At 40.2% G+C, this 26,868-nt stretch overlaps 1 long non-coding RNA gene across 5 annotated transcripts in view; it reads left to right on the top strand.

Annotated features, from left to right (window-relative positions):
* The window catches only part of LOC123851291 (uncharacterized), a 104,273-nt gene that overhangs the window by 64,266 nt on the left and 13,139 nt on the right, over positions 1–26,868 (top strand). For all 5 annotated transcript variants that reach the window (XR_006792525.3, XR_008506894.2, XR_010405690.1 and 2 more), the window contains exon 4: positions 23,896–24,020. This is a non-coding gene — a long non-coding RNA (uncharacterized LOC123851291). The remainder of the gene's footprint in view (positions 1–23,895; positions 24,021–26,868) is intronic.

Raw genomic sequence — 26,868 nt, 5'->3', positions numbered from 1 at the left:
TCTTCATATGGTTCCTTGAATGAATCAATGATATTTTTTTTATTATGAGGGTCATATTTCTCTTTTAAGATCATAACCTCCTTCCTCCGAAGAAATCCAAACAACAAAATCCAACATACATTCAAACATGGTTTTAAGAACTAAAAATGTTGAACTTCAAACAGACAAATGATTTAGTGGCAAAGCAGCTCCCTGACACCTTGGTTTCCATGAGATATTAGCACAGATTTGGAATTTCCATGTCAATAGAAGGAATTACTACTAAATCTGCTAGGGATATTTAGTGTTAAAGAAGTTTTTTTGCCTCTTCCTCTACATTTGACTTTACCCCCTGTTGCTACAGTGTTTTCTAGACCAATCTATTGAAACCTATCCTAATGACAAATCTATCATAATCTACTTGCCATAATACAACATGATTTTGAATTTATAAAATAAGAATACTAAATCACCTTTTGCTAAAGCACTTAAGTACTATTTAATCATTTCATTCAGGTGGTGTTACCTAATAGTTCGGAGCATAAACTTGAAGTTAGTCTTGAGTGGTCCCAATCTTAGCTCTGCCATTTACTAGTTGTCTGACCCTATCTCTCTAAGCCTCAGTTTCCTCATTTATAGATATGGATATTAATATGAATCTCATAGGGTTTTTGTAAAGATTAAATGCGACAGAGCATGTAAGATGTTTATCACAGTACCTGCCAACATTGTCAGCACTCAATAAATGGTAGATTCAGCTTTGACTAGGCTTTTTAAAATTTTCCCTCTAGTTTCCCGTTTGAAATACTGAACAACCCTCTTTGCTGTAGAGCCCCATGAATCTGTTAAGCTTTCATCCATCTGGAAATATTGGAAAGCAGTATTTACACATTAAGTCCACCTGTTTCCTCATACCAACCCCAAATAATTGATATGGTAGTAATCATTTCATAAATTTAAAGGCCATGTGGGTATTGAAATTTGTTATTAAGTAGTCATAAAGATGATCCAGACTGTGTTTCTATTAAGTGTGGTGTCTCTCTTGATTGGATGGGGGCCCCCAAATGTAGGGCAGTGATCTGGTGGAAGCCATCGATGGGGGTGGTAAAAGGATTCACCCAAAGCAGAACCTAGGAGATAGAAGTTTACTGAATACACTGCAACAGAGGAGCCAGCAAGACAGCAAAGAAGAGACTGTCTGCCAGGAGGCAGTGGATGGGGGCTGTTTTTAAAGGGGGTAGGTGAGGTGTGCAACTTACGGAATTTTCCCTTTTTTGGTAACTGTGCCTGGTTGTAAGTAGCCCATTGGTTAGTTAGGGCCTATGGATATTTTGTGTGGGTTGCCTGATCAGCCTGTCTGTATTCAGCCAGGGGATTGCTCCAGGCTGCGCCAACCTAGAAAGGTCTAAATTCCATTGCTCACCCTGTTTGCATAAAAGCAGCCTCTACATTAAGCATTTTAAGATTAACACAGAAACGGAAGTATAAAAAGTTTAAATTCTTGTGGTTGTAAGATCGGGAAACTGAAGGACTCCATAAAAACATGGTTTTTGCTCTTTTCGTGCTTCTATTCTTGCTAGGACCTGCACGTCCACTTTACACATGCCTCAAGATGCAAATAGTGTATGTCGCTGTTGTATGGGACAAAAAGTTAATGATTTCTTTAGAAAAGATAACATCTAAGGAAAGACCAGATGAGAATGACTGGACAAAGCTATCATATGCATATTCCAGACCACCAGCACTAGACTTTTTGAGGCCAAGACCCTCTGGCTCCAAGGAATAACACCTGGGCCCTTATCTTTATTCTAACTGGTTCCTGGATGCCAGACCACAATCCTCAATAAAAACCCTGAACAAAGACGTGGCTCATGCTCCTTTTCTTTCTGAATTTCCCAGATGCTCCATCTGTATCTGATCTCTCTGTATCTTCAATAAACTCTGCTATCACTTCCTGCTGGCTTGCATTTGATTTTCATCCTGCGTGAAGCCAAGGACCCTCTTAGCTGGTCCTGGAGACCCTCTTTGGGTCCCTGGACCCAGCCTGCCAGCATCAGTTTTATTCACAGAAGCTATGATCCATTGAGGTTCAATCTGAGATGTCTCATTCTAGAAATAATAGTTTTACCAAGTATAGTTTGACAGCCAAAATATAATTTAAAAGGAAGTTCTTTACCTATAACTTCTGAAGGACATTAAAGATGATCTAATTTAAATCCACCAGCAATATTCCTCAGATCTCCTTTTTTCTTTTCTTCAAACTCCAATGAGTGTGTGTCAAAATAGTTAATACCACTACCGGCTCCGAGTAGCAATTTCACTAAAGTAAAACATCACTGCATTAAATTACTGTTAATTAAGATTTAATTTGGTTTGTAGTTTGGCTTATAAAGTATATACGATTATTTTAGTTTTATGACTGTATAAGAGGCACAAGATTAAGGAGTTTGTGTCTTGTTACATATTTGTATAAAAAGTATCAGTGGACACCAAGGGTATCCATGAAAATTTTTTTCTCTTGAAGGAATGTAGCTAGAGGGACCTTTCTAAATTGCAAACCTAATTGTGTCTCCATTCTGATTGATTTTCTTCAATCACTTCCTAATCTTTGCTTTGTGTTGACTACAAACTGTCCCTATTTAACCTCATCAATTTTTACTACCTATTTTCTTCCCTTCCTCTCATTTTATAATCCAAGGAAATTGAACCACTCATTCCCCTCTAACATACAACCCTCTCTCCTGCCTCTGTGTCTTTGTATATATGATTCCGTGTGCCTGGTACATATTCTCTCCAATGTGTCAGCCTGGTACAATCAGTCTTCAGATCTTAATACTGGAAGCCTTCAATACTAGCCTCTCTGACTTCCCCATGCTGACCTGTAGGTACAACCTATGTCCATCCTTCCACTTTATTAATTTATACAATCATTATCTCATCCATGGAAATGAATGTGGAAGTAGGTATTGTGTAGTGGTTAAAAGTGCTGGCTCTGGCATCAAATTGTCTAGGTTCAAATCTCACCTGTCACCTCCTAAACATGTGATTCTTGATAAGTTGCTTACCCTTTCTATGTCTCAGTTTCCTTACTTGCAAAGTGAAAATGATAAAAATATCCACCTCGTAGGGTTGTTAGGCAGATTTAAGTGCAATCTTATTTTTATGGAACTTAGCATAGTCCCTGGCCCATGGAATACCTGTTTTATGCCAGGCACTATACTAGGCTGAGGGGATGTAGGGGTGTCAAGATAGTCATAGGGCATAATAATTCCTGCTTTATGGAGCTTGAAGTTTAGCATGAGAGACTGATAAAAACACAACCAAACAAATAAAAAGAAAAATTCGAGTGTGATTAATAGTAAGAAGGAAATAAACTAGATGAGAAAATAGGGAATAATGGGATAGATGAAAATATGGTGGCTAGGGAAAACCTTTCTGTGGAGACATTTAAGCTGCCCTAAAGGATGAAAAAGAGACAGGTTCTGAAACATGGGGGCCAGGTGGGAGCAGTGACTTGGAGGGGGGAGGGTTGCCCCTGAGTTAGGAGAGAGTTTGGCTTCTGTGAGGACTTGATAAAGCCAGTGTGGCTAGAGAGTAGTAAGTAGGAAAGTGGCAAAGATGAGGTAGGAGAGGAATGCACTGGAAAGTTGAAACAGGGACGTGGCATGACCTAGTCTACATTTTAAGATGATCCCTCTGGCTGTTGAATCTAGAATGGATTGGAGGATGATAAGAGGGAGGTATAGAAATCAGGAGTAATGTGGTGTCAAGGGTGACAAGGAGAAAGGATGGAGAGATTTGCAATATATTTTAGTGTTGGAATTAATAGGACTTGTTGATGAATTGGATACTGGGAGGTGTGAATTAAGACTATTAACAGGCTTAGATGGGTCATAAATGTAGTGTCTGAGACACCTGAGAGTAGCTGTCAAGACAGTTGGATCTGAGCATAGGACTCAAGGAAAGGACTAGTGTTAATATAAGAGTAATCAGCATACCAGTGATATCACAAGCCATGGAAATGCTTTGTATCACTTAGAAAGATGGTAGAGAGAGAAAAAGGAAGGCCCAGGTCTGAGCTCTGAGGAGGGGGAGGCTGCCAAGTCTATGGAGATGGAGCCAACATTGATGGAGAAGTCAAGGTAGGTTGTATTATGCTGGGTGTTTTCCATTTGCACCCATTCCATCCATTCCTTTGGCTCTTCTCTGTGCCATTATGGAGCTAATGTATAGATAACAACACCCAAACTCCCTCTTTTTTGGTTGGGTCAGCTAATGAGAGACACTAGCAGGAGGTTAAGATGAGAGAGAAACTAAAATTATAGAACCATAATTCCTTATGCTGTGGCAATGACTGCAACCACCTGTCACTACAGCACCTGCCAGGTTCTGCTTGTGTGGCTCTAGCTATCACTCCAATTACTCTGTTTTTTCTTGCCACTTTAAGCCTTCAGATTTTCCTACTATTGGTGATCACTCAGTGCCTTCTGCATTCCTTGTTAGTTCCAGAATCTGCCTTAACCTCTGTAAATAGTCTTTTCATTAAGTTCTCTTTAGAACTCATTTGAGGGGGCGCCTGGGTAGCTCAGTCGTTAAGTGTCTGCCTTCAGCTCAGGTCATGATCCCAGGGTCCTGGGATGGAGCCCCGCGTCGGGCTCCCTGCTCAGCAGGAAGCCTGCTTCTCCCTCTCCCACTCCCCCTGCTTGTGTTCCCTCTCTCGCTGTGTCTCTCTCTGTCAAATAAATAAATAAAATCTTAAAAAAAAAAATAGGATAGAACTCATTTGAGTGTGCCCTCTGTTCCTTGCTCCCCTTTGCACTGCTCTTCTGAGAGCATGCTCTGACCTCTGTCCCAGCCCTAGACCACTGTTATTTGTTAGAATAAGTTTGTTACTCTGGAGGTGGGAGGTGAGGGGCATGCTGTTCTCTGCTGTTCTGACTAACCCTCAGTCTTAGGAAGGTACTGTGTCCATGGATTCTCAGTGCTCCTGCCCCTCTCCCAGCTGTAATTCTGGGCCAGGGGTAAAGGGTTATGTTCTGTTCCTTCTTCTATCTGTGGTGGGTTTTCACAGTGCCTTAGGAGTAGCAGTATTTGTCACATTCCCACAGTGCATAAAGCTTTGATTCCTATGGAGACATAGGAATCCAGTAGGGCTTTTGCATTCCCCACAGTGGCTGCTGTGTGCCTTCCCCAGGCCTGCACCTTTCTCAGGAGTCTTGCTTTTACCCTAGTCTTTTTTGTGAGCACTCAGTGATGTCCAAGGAGAAGAGCCTGTGAGGTGTTGCAAATTCCTGTGTCTGTAGCTCTCAGGGGTTCTGTTTACTTTCCTTAGTCTATACTCAGCCCTTAGTGATTGGTTAAAAGGTCTAGTTGAAGTCTTCTTCTTCTTCTCCTTCTGGCTCCACACCCAGTATGGAGCCCAGTGTGGGGCTTGAACTCACGACCCTGAGATCAAGACCTGAGCTGAAATCAAGAATCAGATGCTTAACTGACTGAGTCACCCAGGCAGCCCTAGTTTAATTCTTCTTACCCTTGTCTGTTGGTGACTATACTGGGTGAGCAAGAGCTCATGTCCTGTTTCTCTTTGGAGGCTCCTATCTTTTCTTAGATTTCAGATTCATTGGTTTTCCTGTCACTTTTAGCTCTCTGATGGGTTCCAGAAAAGTTGTGAATTTTCACTGTCTGGCTTTGTTGTTACTGTTGTTACTCCCCTGTTGTTATGAGGGTGGGGTGATCTTTCCAGATTTCTGCATCCTAAGCAAAAGCCAGTCTCACGTGCTTTTGAAGACCTCTTCTCTCTCTTAGCCTAGAGAAGTGAAAAAAGGGATATAATTTGTTTTGCCACAGTATTTTTTAGCTTGCTCCTGCCTCCATAATTTTTATGGTTCTTCCAGGATTGGGACACAGGAACAGGGAATAAAAGAGGGATGGAAGAATTTAAATTCTGGAGCCAGTGGAGTTTTTATTTGACAGATGCTTGTTGGTTTTCATATCTACCATTACTGCAGACATCCAAAAGCTGGTGATGATATGGGGTGGATGTGGAGATTATCTGGTGACCTCTGCTGGGACCACCAAAACCACACAGTTCCCTGATGTGGGTACTCTCTGAGTGACCTCTTGTGACCTTTCCAGCTTCCACTCCTGGTGGTCTGTTGCACAGCTTCTTATTGCTGAGATCCCCTTGTCTTGGCTCTTGGCCTTCTAGGGTGAAATACCATCAAAATGGCTTCCTTGGGTTCTTTTGGCCCACATACATCCACAAACAAGTAGAATTGAAGCCTATCTTAAACAGTGATTTCTATTCTTGTCCTCTCATTGCAGGTGGATTCAGTAAGCCTCTACCTTCCAAATTCTCTTATTGGGAAGCAGGCACTGGTGTCTATATTCTTAAATATCCTTTTATGGCCACATTGTAGTAGCAGAATGGACCCTCATCCAAAATTTGGTTTGGATGTCAAGACTGATATCTCTCTCATGTGCACGCACTCTCTCTCTCTCTCTCTCTCACACACACACACACACACACACACACACATCCCAAATGGGTATGAAAAGGTTTATTATGTAAGTAATATTTTATTTTTGTTTGTTTGTTTAAATAATTACTTACAGTGGTGCCAAAGGAGAGAGCACTCAAAGTTTCTTATCAGCTTGCCCAGCTGTAGGGCATAAAGGGAAGAGAGAGTGATGAGGGTTAGAAGTTATCAGCAATTAAACAATAAAAAATTTATTCAAATTCTTTATTTACAGTCCTCCAGCTCTAGGAGACATACGTCAAACCTTCCTGAAAACTCTCTTACTGTGTTTGCTCCTATTTCATGGTAGTACAGGGCTATTCTACAGCTTAATAAATGCCAATATTTTCCTCATTCTCTATTAGTGGTTCTCTTGGGCTCCCATTGGTTGGCATGGTTTTGAGGGTGGGACAAGCAAGGAAGGCTCTGTCTTCCTCTACAGAATAGGGAGGAAAGATATCACATCATTCCTAACTAAATTGGAAATTCTCTGCTCAGTGACTCTTTTCAATCTCATTTCCAAATTTCTAGTATTCTCTATTTGGACTGGAGTGGAAGATGGGAGCTGATTAATTAACTCATTCTATTTAAGTGATACATCTTCTTCACTGTTGGCATAATTATCACTCATAATTTTCAGTTTTGGAGCCTTAACCTAAATTCTGATGCAGTAGGAAAAGTCCTCATTCAACATCAAGGAAACTTCTCTTGACTTGTAACAGAAGAAAGGTAAGGGTAGGTAAAGGAAGGGCAGATGCAGGTGAATTTTAAAGTTTGTCTCAGGGAGAATTAGGGAGATTTGTTTGACTTCAGTCTGTAATGAAGTCTGAGGCAAGGCCAGCAGCTGAAAGTCAGGGTAGAGTGGGAAGAGAAGGTATATGAGGTTTAGGAAGGAAGTTATTTTGAGGAATGGAAAAATGAATCTACTTAAGAAGCATGATGGGATTGCCTGACACTGATGAATTGCTGTGTGCTCTTTGAGACTTGTGATCATGAATTTCAGGGGAAACTAGTCCATTCAGTTGGGTAGCAAATTTTACCTGTTTGGTGCAGGAATGGAGAAAATGAGGGGTAGGATTCACTTAGGGTTGGGGTTTTCTAGGTACTATGGACTTAACTGTGTCCCCAAAATTCTTATGTTGAAGCCCTAGCCCTCAGTGTGACTATATTTGGAATAAGGAAGTGACTAAGGTAAATCAGATCCTGAGGGTGGGGCCCTGAATAGGATTAGTGTCCTTATAAGAAGACCTACCAGAGGGCTCCGCCACCCTAATATATGAGGACACAGTGAGAAGGTGGTCATCTGCAAGGCAGGAAGAGTGCTCTCACCAGGAAGCAACTCTGCGGGACTTTAATCTGGGACTTCCAGACTCCAGAACTGCAAGAAAACAACTATCTGTTGTTTAAGCCATTCAGTCTATTGTATTTTGTTATGGCAACCTAAGTTGACTGACTAAGATACTAGGCATGGATGACAGAGAGGGGCAAAATAATTGTGGATATTCACAGAGAAATGATTCTAAGCATGAGACTATGAAATCTAGGCTGGACAAGTAGCTCCCAATATGAAGCCAAGAGGAGGTTGATGAATAGTGAGAAATGGTGGGTTCAGTGGATTGAAGGTTGAATTATAGCTGTGGGAACAAAAAATGGTGGATGTTTTCAAGGTTCATATATCATTATGTCATTCCTTTTTATGGCGGAAGATTATTTTATTGTATGGATATACCATATTTTATTTGTCCACTTATCAGTTAATGGATATTTGAGTCATTTTCATATGAGTGAATCAATAGATTTTTTTTTTTTGAGTGAATCTGTTTTGGGCTTCTGACATTTGCACTTAAAAGAGTTCCAAATCAGGGGCGCCTGGGTGGCTCAGTTGGTTAAGCAACTGCCTTCGGCTCAGGTCATGATCCTGGAGTCCCGGGATCGAGTCCCGCATCGGGCTCCCTGCTCGGCAGGGAGTCTGCTTCTCCCTCTGACCCTCCCCCCTCTCATGTGCTCTCTCTCATTCTCTCTCTCTCAAATAAATAAATAAAATCTTAAAAAAAAAAAAAGAGTTCCAAATCATAAATACATGATGGCTGTGGATGTATGTAATGAAACAGTCTAGAATATGCCACCCCAAAATATGCCACTTTGGCTTTGGATTATTTTGAGCTGAAGGAAATTGAGAATCAATAAATACAGGAAAAGTTCTCTGCCCTCTTCTTATCTGCCTTAAAGCAGAGTGTAAATTTCCCTTTGTGAAGGTGGCATAGATTCACCCCATCTCCTGTGCCATATGAGGAGAGTGACCATTATCCTGAGATGGAGGCGTTAAGATGAGTCTGTATAAATATACATTACTAAAATAACGCTTCCATTAGTTTTCCTCATGTATTTCCTTCTCACTTTCCCACAATTTATCACCTCTAGAAGTCCAAACCTCCCTTTACTTTGTCTAGTGCCTTTTTTTTTTTTTACAATTTATTGCCCTTTGTTAAAATGTACAACCCCTGAATCTAACTACTTCCTTAGGCTTTCACTTCTTTTCTGTGAAGCCTCTGTGTGTGTAAAAATATTAATATCAACAACATTTGTATGCCTTTTCTCCTGTTGATCTGTCTTTTGTCAGTTTAATTTGCAGGCCTCAGGACTGAAATATGTGAGTGGAGGGAAAGCTTAAGAAAACACCTTTTCCTCATTGTCACATATTCATTAAGAGAGCTGTGACTAGGGCACCTGGGTGGCTCAGTCGGTTAAGTGTCTGCCTTCAGCTCAAGTCATGATCTCAGGGTCCTCTCCGGGGGGCCTGCTTCTCCCTATCCCTCTGCCTGCTTGTGCTCTCTGTCAAATAAATAAATGAAATGAAATGAAATGAAAGAAAGAAAGAAAGAAAGAAAGAAAGAAAGAAAGAAAGAAAGAAAGAAAGAAAGAAAGAAAGAAAGAAAGAAAAAAAGCTGTGACTGGATTTGACCACTGGCTCATTATTTTCTGCTCTGAGGAAAGCAGTAACAGGGGTTAGAACAGTTCTGTCCTTTGGAATGGGCACCCAGCCTTGCTGGTATAGATAGCAGGCATTTCTTCTGTACCTTCCCCAGGAACCAAGTGACCTGAGCCGTTTTGAAGTTCTGGGTCATTTGGATAACTGAAAACTCCCACCTGCAGGGAGAGGGTAGGAGCAGGTTAGGTAATGTATGGAGAATACTTGCTGCTACATGTTTGGACAAGAATTAGGTAGGGATAGTGAAAACCCCTTCAGCCTATCTTTGTTTTTTGGTGTACTGAAATTTTCCTCCATTCCAATAAAAGAGAATCAGAAAGAGATCTGCCCCAATGAGGGGATTATCCTTAATTTTTTTAAACCTTTTAACAGCTAGAGTTCAGTATCCAGATCCTCAGTCTGTGGGTGTCCCCCTATGTGTCAGGATACCTCCAATCACCATTATGATTATTTGTTTCTTCTACCACCACTAGTCATTGTCATTTTCCCTGGTAGATGGATTTTCCTGTACTGACCACACTCCTGATGCCTTCAATTCATTGTCCCAAATTGGCTCAGAAAAAGTGTTACAGAATTGTGATGAATAGAATCAATTTACAAGTAGACTTTTGCATGGGTTGTGTACTTAGGCTTCTAACTAAATGCAACCTGCATTAGATTGTTTAAATTTTCATGTCAGTTAGTTGTTCCTAGGATAGTGGAATCATTGTTCCTTCTCACAAAACAGCTTCTTTAAAGTCAGCTTGAATGAATAGTTAATTGAGCACAAAAGCCTGACCTTGCCAGTGCTGCCTTGCATGCTCAGTCAAATTAGTTCAGACTATTATGGTTTATATTAACTATATTTGTCATTTATAATTAACATGGATTAAAATTTGGAGGAGATTTTTGGACTTGTTTTTGGTCGATTATGCTAGTGGGAATTTCAGGCCATATTAACATGTTCTCTTGCTTCTTAAATTTGTTCTGTGTTTTCTTAACAGAATAATTATGTCCTTGATCTGATTTTGAAATTGGCTGACTAATGTTTGCTCAGGAAGAGTGTAAAACCATCCCTTACCCAGTTTTCTCCTTCTCTCTTTGACAACTAACACAAAAGTTTGATGAGGAGAGAAGCAATCCATACATTTGAGTTTTGGCTCATTGTATAAGATGATGATATCAATCCAAATTTAGAATGTCGTGGAATCACTTAAGGTTTTGTATTAAAATCTACTTACTATGTCTTGGATATGAAACAGGTGGCTTTGCAGACAGGCCTGAGCCATTGCCAATGAACAGACTATTGTGTGCAAAGTAGCTTTCCATTATCATTAAAATCACAAGCCTTTAGCTTCTCACAGCTTTGTTCTCTTTTAAAGAGATGATGTTCAAGATTTTTGAAATGTTTACATTTTCTTGAAATATTTTCATTGGATCAGTCTTTTGGGAGAGGAGCAGGCTTTGAAGCTGAGCAGTAATATTAGCTTTAATATTTTGTTGTCTTTTTCATTCTTCCATAAAACTTCCTTTTTTTTTTTAAGATTTTATTTATTTATTTGACAGAGAGAGAGAGAGATAGCAAGAGCAGGAACACAAGCAGGGGGAGTGGGAGAGGGAGAAACAGGCTTCCCGCTGAGCAGGGACCCGATGTGGGGCTCGATTCTAGAACCCTGGGATCATGACCTGAGCCGAAGGCAGACACTTAACGACTGAGCCACCCAGGCGCTTCTTTCATAAAACTTTCAAAAATTAATAAATTCATAAAAATTCCATTTGGGTATCTGCATTTGCATTTTTTCTTCCTTTCAACAATTCCTGTGTCTTTTTTCCTGCTTGCACTATGCATCATTCTCATTACCACTAAACATTTATGGAACAGGAACCATTATGTAAGAAAATAGCAATTTCTGTAGCAAATGCCTGCACATTTTTGCCCTTTAAATACAGACTCCCATGGACTCCTGGCAAGGCAATACTATGGGAAATGATGGCAAAACAAAAAATTAAATTTCCCTACTGCCTACAGTCCAATGGCAAGTCCTTGAAACAGGCAGAGTGACATTCTTCTAGGAACTCAGCCTCAATATTAATACTTTGCTAAGGGCAAAAGGCAATCTTAGCCCAACCCCCAGGATCCTGTGAGTCTACTTTAACATATAAAAATTCCTCTGGAAACTTCCTTTCTCTCTACCCCCCAAGATATATGTTGGCAATCATCCCCGCCTAGCATGTGACCCACCGATATACACTGGAAAGTTCTCATGACTAAGGTTTTACTAGACAGTAATAACCTAACAATAGCTAGTAATATTCCTAACAATAGCCCCCTCAAGGTCCAGGAAACCTTACCTCCAAAATTCCTTAGAGATTTAGGATCTCCCTAACCCCCTCCCAACTTGGAAGTATATAATCAGCCAGTGCCCATGACTCCAGTGCAGCTCTTTCTGCCCACAGGTCCTGTCCCTGTGCTTTAATAAACCACCTTTTTGCACCAAAGACATCTCAAGAATGCTTTCTTGGCTGTTGGCTCTGAACCCCAACCATTTCCTATATCAATACCAGGGTGAAGAGGGCATTTGAGATTTCTTTTAGGCTGCAACCTAGTTCTCATTAGGCCTCTTTTAATTTGGTTTTGGCCTTAGAAACATAGCTTAGTTTAATTGCTCATAGCTTGGTTTGCTTCACTTTCTCCATCAAAATTTAACTCTTCTCATCCTCCCAATATTTTCTTATGGAAAATTTTAATTTGAGTTTTTATCTCTCATGAAGTTTGGTTGCTTTAATTGTTAGGAAGGTATATTTCATTCAAACCTTGAATTCTGTATGATGTGGAAATGTTGGGATTCGGAGCCAACGGCCAAGAAAGCATTCTTGAGACATTTTTGGTGCAAAAAGGTGGTTTTATTATAGCACGGGACAGGAGGTGGGTGGGGGCGGGGGCAGAAAGAGCTGCCTTGGGATTGTGAGGAGCAACTGATTATATACTTTGGAACTGGGGGAGGTGAAGACAAAGGAAGTTTCCAAAAGGACTTTCATATGCCAAAGAAAACTCACAGGATCCTGGAGGCCTAGCTGTTGTCAAGCTAAAGTTGTTTTTCCCTCTAGCAAAGCATTAACATTAAGATTTGGAGTTCCTGGAGGAATGTCATATTCCGACTGTCTCAGTATTTGTCTATGGGCTTCGGGTTATAAAGAAATTTAGTTTTATCTACATTTCCTTTTGCCTTTGTTCTCCACATCATATGCACAAATCGTTAGCCCTTTTGATGAAGAAGTAAATTCAGAAATGGTACTTAGAGTATTTTCTTTTTTTTTAATTCTTTTTTTTTTTAAAGATTTACTTTATTTATTTGAGAGAGACAGGGAGAGAGCATGAGCGGGAGGAGGGGTAGAGGGAGAAGCAGACTCCCCAATGAGCAGGGAGCCTGATGTGGGGCTTCATCCCAGGACCCCGGGTTCATGACCTGAGCTGAAGGCAGATGCTTAACTGACAGAGCCGCCCAGGTGCCCCAGGGTTCATTTTCAACAATAACTTTAATTGAGTCTATTGGGTATAGATACTATGCTGTTTTCACATTTGTTATTTTACTTACTTATGAAGAATAGGGGAAAATGGCCATGAAGACTTGACTTAATATAAATTCATTAGCAATATGTTATGGGGGAATTCAGATAATATGAAAGACTGTCTTCTCTTGAGAAATTTACAAGGAGGCATGCAAATATAGTCAGATTACATTTTGAGATACTAATTCTTCTTTTCCAATATTTTTTCCTATCCTACACACTCACACATGCAGGAAGTAACCTGAGTGTTGGATTCTCACTGCCCCTAGAAAAGGTTGCTACAAGAAAGAAAACAATAAATACTTGGTTTGTGAGTTTCAAAATAGATGCAGACAATACTTTGAAAGAAATTATTTGTGAAACTTAGGGCAGAAAGTTCTGCATATCATAAAAAACAGAGTAGGAAGAATACAGGATGATGTAAATTCATTTTTCCAGTTTTTGAAAAGATGTCCTAGAGAGAGGAAAAACAGAAAGGACTGGCATAGGAACTTCATGGAAGTTTGAGTATCTGTGAGAAGAGGGGACTTCAGCCGTACAAACCATTTTCAGTATCCTAAAGAGCCATGCTGAGTTCTGCCTTGATAATTTTGTTCATGCTTCTACATTTATTTGATGTGTTTTTCCACCTCTGTTTCTTCTGGCTGATACGTGGTTTGTAAGAATGCACTGGAAAAGCACAAGAATATAGGGAGGTGGACTCCTTAGGAGACTACTGTAGAAATCCAGCTAGGAGATGATGGAGGTCTAAACTGGGGTGTTGGGAGTTCGTTGGAGAAGAGTGGAAAGATTCACAAGATGCTTAGGAGGTAGAATCGACAAGACTAGGTGATACATTGGATATTGGGGAAAAGGCATGAAAAGAGTTACATATAATATAGTATGCCTGTTTTCGAGAGGTATGAGCAACTGCACCTCTCTTAGAAAGGTGTGAAGAAAGTCAGATTTGGGAAAAAAAGGATGAATTCAGGTTTGGTCATGTTCATGTTTTTTAATGATTTTCTTCTTCTCTAGTCTAAGCTCCATTTGGTCAGCTAGTTGTCCCAATGCCATTTTTAAAAATATAATCTATTCTGCTATAACTCAATAGCATCATTCCTAAGATATTTTCACTATGTAAAGTATGTTATCAAAACAATTGTTTCAGTAGAAAAAGGAAATTAGGGGTTAGAGAGTTTTAGATTGGCAATAACCAAGTTATTTTTGCTGCAGGGATGTCAATAATAAAGGAATTTTGAGTATAAGTGTATTTAGTTATTAGATGCTAAAAATAATAAATTATATTAAAACTGACAAAACAGACTTCATTTTCTTTACATTCCACTCACCCCAGAGCCTCATTTTCCTCTTTCATCTTTGGCCTTGACCTGGCAATTTTGTTGCCTACAGCACACATCACAAATACCAAAGTTAACATAAGAGCAAACGTATACTCAAGTAAATAAATATTGGACATGCCAACAGAGTAGCCAGCCATTCCAGTGAAGTGGCTATGTCACATACACATTTTCTCTCCTCACTCAGCATTAGCTCCCAATCACAGTCAAATTATCAAACTATTAATCACATTATATCATATATATGTTGTGAAAATTAACACTTTTGGAGAAATGGTTGCTATTGTCACCCTTCCCCCCACCCCATGATGTGATATACCACCTTTGTAATATGCTTAATTCCAAGTAACTTGGATTTAAAAAAAGCTCTCCAAGATATTCTGATACTCAGTCAGCTTTGTATATGATGACTATGAGAATGTAAAGATACGTACTATAAGCCAGGATTCCTCCTCTCTAGCAAGTCACACTCCTACAAGTGAAATGGCATGAACATAATATTTCAGTTTAACCAAAATTTATTGAATGTGTGAGGCACTGGCTAGGAGTCAGAGCTCCTGATAAAGAGGTAAATAAGTCATGGTCTTTGCCCTCAAAACTGATAATGGGAGAGGCAAACACATAACCAGATGATTTTTTTAAAAATATGGCAAGATGCAATCATTGAAGCCATGGGCACAGACTCCTGAAGAAGTCCAGGGAAGCTTCTGGGAGAGATGAATTTTGAACCGAACCAAAATAACAGGTATGACTTCATTAAGTACAGAAGGGGGACTGAGGGTGACAGGGGCTATTGCTGGCACAACAAATTGTATTCCGTGTGAATGGGACCCCCAAGAGTGATACAACGCAGAAGCCCTGCAAAAGGAGCCTGAAGGGAAGGTTAATCCAGGCAGAAAAAGGGCAGAGAAGTGTAAAATAGCAGTGTGTTCAGGGAACTGGAATCAGTTTGCTGTTACTTGACTGTAAAGTGATGGTGGAAAGTAGTAGGATGCAGAGTAGAGGATGGAAGCTTCTCTGCTGTGGATCTTAGACTATACTCTATAGGCAGTGGAGAACTATAGATGGAGTTAAGCAGGGGAGTGGTGTGGAGTTTTGAATTTCCAAGAGATGTTTTTTATGGTGATGTGGAGGATGAATGTGAGGATGTAAGTAAGATCATATACAAGAACAGAGTTGACACTAATTGCTATAGTTCTATGATCGATGAGGTTGGATATAAACCAGGGCATTATAAGAGTACTAAGTGGGAGCAAATGTGAGAGATGTTCAGGGAGTACAAAATCTGGTCCCTGATTTACTGTAAGGGGTGAAGATGAGGGAGGAGGATTCAGGATGACTCCCAGGTTTCTGAAAGGTTTAGAATGGGAGAGATGATGATGTCAATTTTGGTCATGCAAAGTTTGAGTTACTTGTCAACCACCCACATAGATTTGTCCTATAACACAAGGCCAGAAATAATAAATGGCACAGAGGAAGTAGAAATAAAACTCAGAGGAGCAGAAATAATGTCTAGTTTGCAGAATCGGGAAAGATGGAATCATAAAGAAGGTGGTATTTGATCAAGGCCCTGAAGGAATGGTAAGATTCACATTTAAGGATATGATGGGAGGGAAATGTCTAAGCGAAGACATGGACACTTTCAGGATATTGTTTGAGAACAACTGAGACTTCCTGTTTGTGACTAAAGAGTTTGCTAAACCCTGATGGGGTGATGCGGCTAGAGTGGTGGTTTGGAGCCTGGTCATGAACGGCCTTCGGGTTCTGTGCATAATGGGCATTGGGTTTTGCATTGGGCAAAGATGCTAGCAGAGTCATGCTTTGGGAAGAATGATCTGAGGTATTGCATGAGACAAAATAGAGGTGGAGAGATTGAAGCCAGATAGAAGAGTCGGGACACTGCACCATGCTAGATACGGGAATGGAGAGGAGGGGACTGAAAGTGAAAAAGATTGGGTAATTCATTGCATTTGAGAGTGTGGCTCAGGCCAAAGGTTATAAATGCTTAGATTATAAGGGATTGAGAAGATGGTGCTGACTCATAGATATAAAGGAGTCTAATAAAGAAACAGGTTTATAAAGATAATGTGTGATAAGAGTAGTAGGGACACCCTCAAAGAGAAGACTACTTCTGTCCCTACTTGTCTTTTTCTTTGTTACAGGCAAAGAGATTTAAAAAAAGGCGGGGTGGGGGGGCGGCGTGGTGTGGGTGTGGAGTGGTGGGGTGGAGGTAGTGTGCCCTACTGGTTAAGACTGTAGTTAAGAATTCTTGGCTTTAGGGCACCTAGGTGGTCAGTTTTTAAGCGTCTGCCTTCAGCTCAGGTCATGATCCCAGAGTCCTGCTTTGGGCTCCCTGCTCTGCTGGAAGCCTGCTTCTCCCTCTCCCACTCCCCCTGCTTGTGTTCCTGCTCTCGCTGTCTCTCTCTGTCAAATAAATAAAGTCTTAAAAAAAAAAAAAGAATTCTTGGCTTTAAGTTTCTGCTGTGCTTTTTATTAGCTGTGTGTACTTGGATGAGTGTTCTAACCACAGTAAGTCTGAGTTTCCTGATCTGGAAAAAGAAAATAGCAAGAATATTCATCCAGTAAGGTTGTGAATAGCACACAGTTTGCATTCATCAAATACTAGCCACTATTATTAGAATTCTAAAAGGAAAGAAATGCAAAATATAAGTCTAATTCAGTTACCATGTTCAAAAATATAATTCATTCGGGATGCCTAGGTGGCTCAGTCAGTTAAGCATCTGCCTTTGGCTCAGGTCATGATCCCAGGATCCTGGGATCGAGTCCTGCTTTGGGCTCCTTCCTCAGAGAGGAGCCTGCTTCTCCCTCTGCCTGCCGCTCCCCCCGCTTGTGCGCTCTCTGACAAATAAATAAATAAATAAAATCTTAAAAAAATATAAAAAAAATACAATTCATTCAAAATTTTCATCGGCTCTTCTGATGGTGAAGGGTTGGTAAGAAAACATTGATGTCATGTTATAATAATCCAGTTGGTGGTTACTAGCAACTGTGCAAAGTCTAGAGATCACCTCTTGGACTTGATTAATATTTTCAAGACGTCCTGAGCTGAATTCCTTACGTCTGGCTCTGAACCTATGGGTATGTGCTGTGAATTCAGAGGTATTCATGCAGTGGGTCAGGACACTCTACAAAACACAAAAGATAGCTTTACAAAATGTCAAATAAATGGAAACAAGGCTGATGACTTCGATAAAAGCTGTAGGCCTTTTCAGGTGAGACCAGCAGATTATTTATAACTTGAGATAATTTCAAGAGTTTGCTAGAATCCCAGTTATGTATATTAACATGTTATTCAGGTGCTTTGGAATCTGTAATACAAATAAAAATATTTTCTGTCATCATCACAGTAATTGATTCATGCAAGAATCATCAGTGGAGCTAAAACTAGTGGGTAAAAATTTGAGGAGTAACAGATTTGATTTAGATCAATGTCATCTAAAATTTAGCTTCCTTCTGTTTTCACAATGGTTCTCTCCAAAATCTCTCTCCTCTGGTCAGTCTTTTTCTTTATAGTTGTTCTCAATACACAACGCATTCACCAATTTCAAAGGATTCAAATGGTAATGGAAATCTCAGTTATTGTTTAGCATGGGAAACACTCCTGCAGCCTTTGGACAACAGAGAATTTCGTTCCCACCAGAGGGCGCTCGGTTGTTACTTAAGTCACCATTTTGGGTTTGGGGACTTCCTTTGTAACTCAAAAAGTAAAATGGAATTTTTATTTTGTACACTTGTAGGTGAACCTACAGGTTTGCTGATTAATATAACTCTAACATTTAAAACCTTGGGTATGTCTTGTTTTTACTTTCAGATTAAAGATAATTACCTGAATGACATAGCAATTAGAATACTTTACAAATAAAAACCAAACGAAACCATAAAACAAAATTAAAAAAAAAAAAAAAAGAAACTTCCACCACCTAAAAATCAGTTTTTGTTTTTCAGCAAACACTTCTAGTCCTGGTTCATTGCAGTTTTGAGAGGCATGGTTTCTTCTTCATCTCATTCTCTTACTCTGGAATCAGGTTATTGAAAATGGGATGGGGCTAGGATGGAAGAACTCTGTTTCAGGGCTAGGTGCAAGGTGCTGACAGTCCTGTGAGTCTTGCTTCCCAGAATGGTCTTGCCTTCCACTAGGCTGTGCCAAGGGTTCTCAAAGTCTCCCCACCAGCAACATCAGCTTCAGCTGGGAACTTGTTAGAATGCAAATTCTAAGCCCCACCCCAGACCTCCTGCTTCAGAACCTCTGGGGGTGGGGCCCGGCAATCTGCATTTTAACAAGTTCTGTGAGTGATTCTGATGTATGCCCCAGTTTGAGAACCAAAGCTGGACACTTTGTTTTTACAAAGCAAGCTGCTTTTGGGCAATAAGAGCTTCAACATTATTGTTCAGTTTTCATTCTGAGAATCAGGGGCACTTTCCTGCAGGCTAGGTCTCAGACTTTTAGGCAAAAGACAATCAGTGTCAAAGTGGTTTTCTATCTGCTTCAAGCCTCTAAAGGAACTTGTCTTTGGAACTAGCCGATGGAAGGAAGTTTTGGAAATAGATTACTCACATGTAGAGGGAACCAAGAGAGTCAGTTAAGAATTTAGTAAGGAGGGGCCCCTGGGTGGCTCAGTTAAGCTTCTGACTCTTGGTTTCACTGAGGTCATGATCTCAAGGTGGTGAGACTGGTCCTGCATCAGCCTCGCTTAGGCACCATGCTCAGTGCCGAGTCTGCTGCTGGAGGTTCTCTCTCTCCCCTTCGGCCCCTCCCCCTGCTTACACGCATGCTCTCTCTCTCTCAAATAAATAAAATCTTTAAAAAAAAAAAAAAGAAGAATTTAGGAAGGAAGTGTTGCTTGATGGTTAGGCCTACAGATTCTGGATCCACCTTTCCTGCTTCAAGTGACAGCTCTGTGTGATATTGGGCAAACTCTTGTTTTTTTTTTAACCTTTCTGGGACTCAGTTTCCTTATCTGCAAATTAGGGATAATAATAGTACCTACCTCATATGCTTGTTATGAGAATTGAATTAGGCAAGATTTCTAGTGCACTTAGAACAGACCCTGGCACTATGTAAGTGTTTAGAACTATTGTGCTTTACCATCCTGCCAGCACAATCCTGTCCTCTGGCCAGCAACAAAACAACCATAATCATACATTTTCCCAATTCTTTTTTTTTTTTTAAGATTTTATTTATTTATTTGTCAGAGAGAGAAAGAGAGAGGACAAGCAGGGGAAGCAGCAGGCAGAGGGAGAAGCAGGCTGACCGCTGAGCAAGGAGCCCGATGTGGGACTTGATCCCAGGACTCCAGGATCACAACCTGAGCCGAAGGCAGACACCCAACCGATGGAGCCACCCAGATGCCCCCCTTTTTCCCAATTCTTATGGGAAAATCTTAATGTAAACAATCTCTATCACATTTACGCAGGTGACAGGAGTCCTCTGGAGTCAAACAGAACTTTTCTTTTGATTCCAGCTCTCCGACCTAATAGATGTCTGACTTTGAGCAAATTACTTAACCTCTCTTTAAATCTCACTTCCATTTTTATTTGTGAAATGGGATTATAGTACACATCTCGTAGGGTTTAGGGTGAGAGAAAGGAACACAATCAGTGGGTAAATTGTAGAAACGAAGCACTGTTACCTGTACACTGCTGTTCCCAGGAAATGCCATGAAGAGTGTAGGATAGTACTTGGCCCATAAGAGGGCTCAATACACATTTGTTCCTTTTCATTCACAGCTTTATACCTTTTGAGTATTTGGGGACCTTTTAAATCACCAAAACGCTAATTATGTTCTTGTACTGTTTACTTTCCGCTTCACACTTCAGCTCCTGGATTTCTGGCCTGGAGTGACTGAGAGAGCTCTGTTTTCCCTTCTCGCACAGGGACCTTTGGGGCTAGATATTCTAGTCAGCTCCTTCCTACTTCTTTAGGCTGACTTTCCCCTAAGATCACAAAGCTCTTTTTTATTGTAGAAAATTTGGAACATTTCAATAAAGCATAAATAAGAAAATGAACATTGCCAGTTCCTCTCCAAAAGAAAACATCACAAATGATTTGGTGTATTTCCTGCTAGACTTTCCTCCCTTTGCTTAAATAAAATTGCTATCATAAAGTGTGTTTGATTTTCCTTCTTGCCTCAGGGCTTCTATGGACGTGAACCTCTTGGCCTGGCGTGTCCTTCCATGGCCTAGGATGCTCCTTATTACCCCACCCCTCACTCCTATCCCAAACACCCCTGATGTTTCAGATGAGGCTAGGTGTCTCTTTAGACACTTTCAAAGCATGTTGTCCTCATTCTGGACCTACTTCTGGTTATTAGCGATAAATTTCTTGTGTGATTATGTGAATAGTATCTATCTCCATGACTAAACTGTAGGAACCATGTCTGGTTTATTCACAACTGCATTCCAAGTGCCAGCACAATGCTGGACACTTCATATGTCCTCAACAAATAGTTTTCAAATGACTGAATGAACAAACGAAAAGTGTTGTAACCATTTTTCCATGCTGGACATGATCTTAAGTATCTGATTTTAACTGACATGATTTTAGCTTATAAGTGGCAGGGTGATAGGCAAGATGTTCTCTTAGGATTTCACATAAGTCCATGGGTTTCTAAAGCAGCCCGTTATGGTGGGAGGATCCCTGGGCTGGGAATCAGGAGGACCCATGTTTTCCTTTCTGCTTTACCAGTTTCTGTGATCTTGAGTAAGCCACTGACCTTCACTGAACCACATTTTCTTTATCTGCTCTGCTTCTCTCCCAAGGAATCTCATACATTAAATAAAAGGTGTGTAAAAAAGACACTTCTCAAATTATAAAGAGCCATATAAATATGTTCAGACCATTCAAAAGATATTTTGCTTGACGGATAGATAGAGCCAGTTGCAAATTTGCAACGAGGCTCCAACTTTCAAACTTGAAGTTGATTCTGTTGCCAAGAAAATCTTCGATTTCAAAGCTTAATGATTAGAAATAATTGTGAGTCTGAATGTCTTAAGTAGCCAAAATACATTAACTACTATTTTAGTCCTTAAAGGCAGACATGGTAGTTTGTTTCAATTTCGTACTTAAAGATTGCACTTAGATTTACGTTTCTTTCGAATTTCAGTTGGCTGAGCAGTCAAGATATTTTTGACAGATTGGCCAAAGAATGTAAATTAAATAGATTAAAAAGAAGCCTTAGTTTTTGAATATACTTTATACCTTATTCAACAGTAATGGAATATGGTAAGATTTGGAATTTCCAAAGTGGAGTTAATATCTCTGTGATGGGATTAATGTTCATATTTGAAAGTAGGATGGAAGGAAGAAAATTTCCCACCAGTGTCTTAGATGTTAGGAATTGGAATAAGTTACCCCTATGACTAAATTTTATTGGCTGATTCTTTGGTAGTTTTCCACTGCCTCTTAAGTAATTTCCTTTCCATTTTAAGTTATGTGAAGGTGCTTGAAATGTACACATTGAGGAGGTAAAATATTTTGGGGAACAGATAAAAATTGACAGTATGATAGAAGGGAAGAGCAGTCTCTTACACTGTGTGGAAATTGTGAGTTCATAGGTAGAATGAGACAATTTTTGCTGCAAAACACCCTATTGAAAAGTGAACATTTTTCTTTTCCTTCTTCATAATACCAGATAGTAAATGCATAGCATTTTAGAAGAGGAAAATACCTTAAAGGTCCAATGTCGTTGTTTCATAGACAATATATAACATTTACAAAGAAATTTACAATTGCTTCCAAATAACATGATTTCACAGAATCTTCAGAACTCTATTATTATTCTCAATTAAAAATGAGGAAATGAAGACTCAGAGAGCTTAAATGACTTGTGTAACGTCACAGAGATGATAATAATAATGGTGGATAATATTGAGTACTTGCTCTATGCCAAGCCCTCCTCATGCATGATCACATTTAATTCTTACAAGAGTCCTAATACCTTATACATAATACATGGCAAGCTGGGATTATAAATCAGTGCTAAGAAACTGGCATATTTTTTCCACTGAATGCTCTTCCAGAGACACAAGATAAATATTGAATAAAATTAATGTGATTCTATGTTTTTCGCTTGTGTCGTGTATGAAGCTGATCAATCAAGTAAATAGTATCCTCATATTGCAGGTGAGAAAATATGGAGGATTAAGACTACCATAATAGTATTGTGCTAGCTCATGCTGACAAGCAGAGGTAAAAATCTAGTTTTTCCCAACAGACTAAGTTCTAAGTTCCCTTTCTTTGCCATGGGTTTCAGAGTGTTGAGTGGGCAATGGCAACTGGGAGCAAAGCTAAGGATAAAGTACACCTATTCTGAATATCGGGGACCAGATATCACCTGCAGGATTTGATGAGTCAGACAAACTGACCATTCCCCCCTGGAAACCTCCTTCCTGCCTCCTGCCCATCATCATCTGAGACTGAAGCAGTCTTCATGTCCTATCCACTTTTTGACTAGATGAGGGGAGATGGACATGTTGTTAAAGTTGTGAGTCTTTGGCCTAGTGGAAAATATTCTGGCTCCCCATTTGAGGGTGCTTTGAGGACCATCTGCAGAGATTGGGATGAAAAGAAGATAATGGTATCTTATTTCTTAGTCATTAAACCAGATGATCAGACCTCAGTTGGCTGTATGAGTAAGGGAACAGAGAATTAAAGTAAGATAATGGAGCAGAGAGAAGTGAGCCAGCAGAGCAGCCTGTACCTACCTGGTGGCGTGGCAGTGATGTGTGGGTCTCCCAGGAGTCAAGAAGCCTCCATGGAAAGTAGCTGGACTTGAGCTGACTTGCCAGTACCCTACACAAGAGGTTGTGAGAGTAATGCCAGGGGTAGCAACTGAGGAAGTATCAAAAGAACAAGGTGGGGACCATATCCCAGGGAGGTCCCTCACTAGTGTCTAAAGAACCCTCACACACGTACCCCGTGGAAGAGCCAGTGTTGGGATGTCTGCCACCCAGAGGCCAATAAGCAGCATCAGCCAAGAGAAGGACACAATGCAGCACTGAAACAAATACTTGTCCCTTTCTATCTCTGCTTCTACTACGACCTCCAACCTTCAAGCCCACCACTCTAGAGGAAAGGGGAAAGAAGTGAAGGGGAAGATCAGTCCCCTTCCCCATTTCAGGCCCTAGTCACAAATGTGTGACTTACAGAAAGGGAGGAGCTGCAAGTGAAGATTTAAATTGGACTGGATGTCTTTAACATAGTCATTTCAAAACTGTGGGAGCTGCCCAGAATGTTGTTAAGGGTTGGAGTTGTACTCTGAATTCAGGCTGTTTAGAATGGATATTACATATGCTTCAAAAATATATGTAATAACCATGGCTTACCTGGACAGCTTGGCATCCTCTTCAAATATGCAGAAAGTTTTATGAGACGATGTTGTCAGGAACCAAGTAGCATCTTTAAAATCCTTCATTATTGTGTGTGCATGGGATGAAATTGAGAAAATATGGGCCAGCAAAATGGCAACCCCCTCAATTCTTCTTTTTTTTCCTATTGCTACAGTAGGTATCTTGGCATCTGACCTGCTAGAATGAAGATCTCTGATTCCAAGCCAAGTAGTTCACTTTTGTGTAGGAAATCCTGACTGATGGAGTCAAAAAGGCAATATTTAACAAGTGCCTTCTGTGGTAAGTGCCATAGAAATTAGAAGTATATAAAAATGGTTCTTACTTTCAAGGAGGTTACAGTCTAGATAAACATATACTCATCAAAGATGGGAGAATGTATGACAAGTGCCAAATGAACAGAAGTGACAGCAGAAGTACTATCAGAACTGAGATTGCTAGAAACCTTCTTGCAGTGGTCATCAGATCAGAAAACGTGAGGCTTGAACAGTGTGGTGAAGAATGGGTAAGAATAAAGTGCTCAGAGACAAAGGGCTGCTATATGAGCAAATGGGCGGAGATCAGGGTGATTTGGAAGTCACGTTTGAAGGTACTGAGTTCTCTCAAACAAATTCTGCATTAACCAACTTTTCTTTGCAAGTATTGGAAACCTCACTCAAACCAGCGTAAAAATAAAGGGCATTTGTTTATTGGCCTATGTAACTAAAGAGAACTAGAGGTAAAGTGGGCTGCAGGGATGCATTAATTAGGACTGTAGCTACATTTCTCTGTGACCCTCATAGCCCTCTCTTTATCTTCACCTTGGTGTTCTTGCTAGTTGCAAGATGATTCCTCAAGTGTATGAGTTATCTATTGCTGCATAACAAATTACCTCAAAATTTATGGATTAAGCAATAAACGTTTATTCTCTTATAGTTTCTGTGTGACAGGAATCTAGGCATGGCTTATCAGAGAATCTCTCAGAATCTCTCAGAATCTCTCACAAGGCAGCAATCAAGATGTCAGCCAGGCTGTGGTCATCTAAGGCTTCACTGGGGCTGGAGAATATACTTCTAAGTTCACTCATATGGCTGTTAGGTGGAAACTTCTGTTCTTTATCATATGGGCTTATGTATGGGTTTCCATGAAATAGCAATTGGTTTCCCCCAGAGCAAGTGATGAGAGAGAGAGGGGGAAAGGGATAAGGAGAGGGAAAAGGAGGAGAAAGAACCCCGTATTTTATAACATAATCTCAGAAATTATATACCATCACTTCTTCCCTATTCTATTGGTCATACAGACCAACTTGGGGACACAGTGAGAGGGGTATTATACAAAAATGTGAATATCAGGAGGCTGGAATCATTGGGGGCCATCTTAAAGTCTGATTACCACATGTAGCCTATATGATTCCTTGTTCATATCCAGAAGAGAGTTGCCTCTTTTAGCCATTGAAAAAAGTTCTCAGATTTGCTGGGATTGCACCATCCTAAGCCAATCACAGTGGCCAGGAGAATAACAGCGACTGAATTACTTAGGTTTGGGTTATGCCAATGTTTGTTTCAAGGGGGACAGGATAACAATGACTAGCTTAGATAAATTAGGGTCCACCTAATTCGTGGTGGAGATGTGGTTTGCTGCCACTCAAACAGAATGGTTGCTCTACAGAAAGGAGTGGGTGATATGTTTGGGAGGCACCCACAGAGTCCTCTACAGTCTTTCTCTGGCTGCTCAACATCCATACATATCTTTCTCCCTATTGATACACTATTATATGCATTTACAACCTCTTTCTAAAGAGAGACAATCCAAAGTCCAAATCAGCTGCAAGTCCAGGATCTCTGGGTTGTCCTTTCCTCTCCATCAGGTGTGGATACCATTCTTCACAGTTATGATCTAAGGGGTCCACTTATAACACAACCAACGTGGAATTGTGGAGAAAGAACAGAAAAACTTCAGTAAAACTCCCACTGGAAAAAAAGAGGCTAGAATACAGTACATAGCTTTCCTTGGTCCACAGCACACATTATAACCCACTGGACAAGAAGCGTAGCTCCTTCCCCTGGTTGGGAGAGTCTGTGTAGGGAGGGAAGGAAGTGAGGTCCTAGGCACTAATTGCTGCCAGATTGTTGAGGGCCTTTTAGAACTTTAGCCTGTAGGCAATGGAGAAAGAAAGAGGATCACTGAGGATTTTTGAGTAAGGTACTGAAATGATCAAAATTGCTTTGGTAAAATTAATTTGGAGGCATTATGCAGTATAAATTCACAAATCTCCTTAAAATAATGCCCTGGGGACAGTTTCCTCACATAAACTGAAGGTGATGCTTGAAAAAGAAATGCTAACAGATTCCACAGTAAAAGTCCATGTATAACCCAGGTTTGTCTCTTTCCAAATAGAAGTTATACATTGTTTCTAGGCACCTACGTGAAACGAACAGGGTGGTTCATGTTGTGTCACTTCCCTGGCATTAATTCCAAATTAAAGTGAATGAGCTTTTAAGACTTTTTGAAAAGGTTTGTAATAGAAGGTAGACTTGGTAGGTAGAGAGTCACTGGGATTAAGTTTAACTTGAAAAAGTAAGAAAAAATGAGTAGGGAAAGCTGTCTAGATAGCAATAACCCTTCACTTACCTGTCCCTGGGGAAGGAAATAATAAAAATTATTGTTTAAATTATTTTACTACTGTAAGTTCTATGCAAGTAAGCTAGTTAAAAGTCTGTGTAGACTGTGAAGCATTTGTATTTTAAAGAACCAAGCTGAGGGGGGTAAGTGAAGCCATCAGCCTGCAGCACCACCCGCCGTTGTGAGGGGTGTTTACTTGTTCAGGATATGCAGAAATATCCTCTTCATAGTGATAAACCTTATGAGATTTCTCCTCAGATGGCCTGGAAGGAATCCAAGGGGGAAAGTGGTGAAAAAACTGATTATTCCTATTTGAAATTTCAGATATTATGATTGGATTTGTATTTTGACTTATTCCTGAGACACATATGATAGAAGCCCCTTCCCAGTCCCAACACACATACACACACGGACACTAAAGTTGTTATTTCTCTAGTCTACTGCCTTGAGTGAGTATGAGTGAGTGAAATGTATAAAAGAAAACATTTTTTGAGGTAGGAATAGATTCATCATTGAGTTTCCCTGCCAA

Source organism: Mirounga angustirostris, unplaced genomic scaffold (assembly GCF_029215605.1).
Source record: "Mirounga angustirostris isolate CCGP_5_RB_7025 unplaced genomic scaffold, mMirAng1.0.hap1 SCAF_10, whole genome shotgun sequence".
Lineage (NCBI taxonomy): Eukaryota > Metazoa > Chordata > Mammalia > Carnivora > Phocidae > Mirounga > Mirounga angustirostris.
The sequence above is the reverse complement of the archived record's forward strand: the minus strand, read 5'-3'. Positions and strand labels throughout refer to the sequence as shown.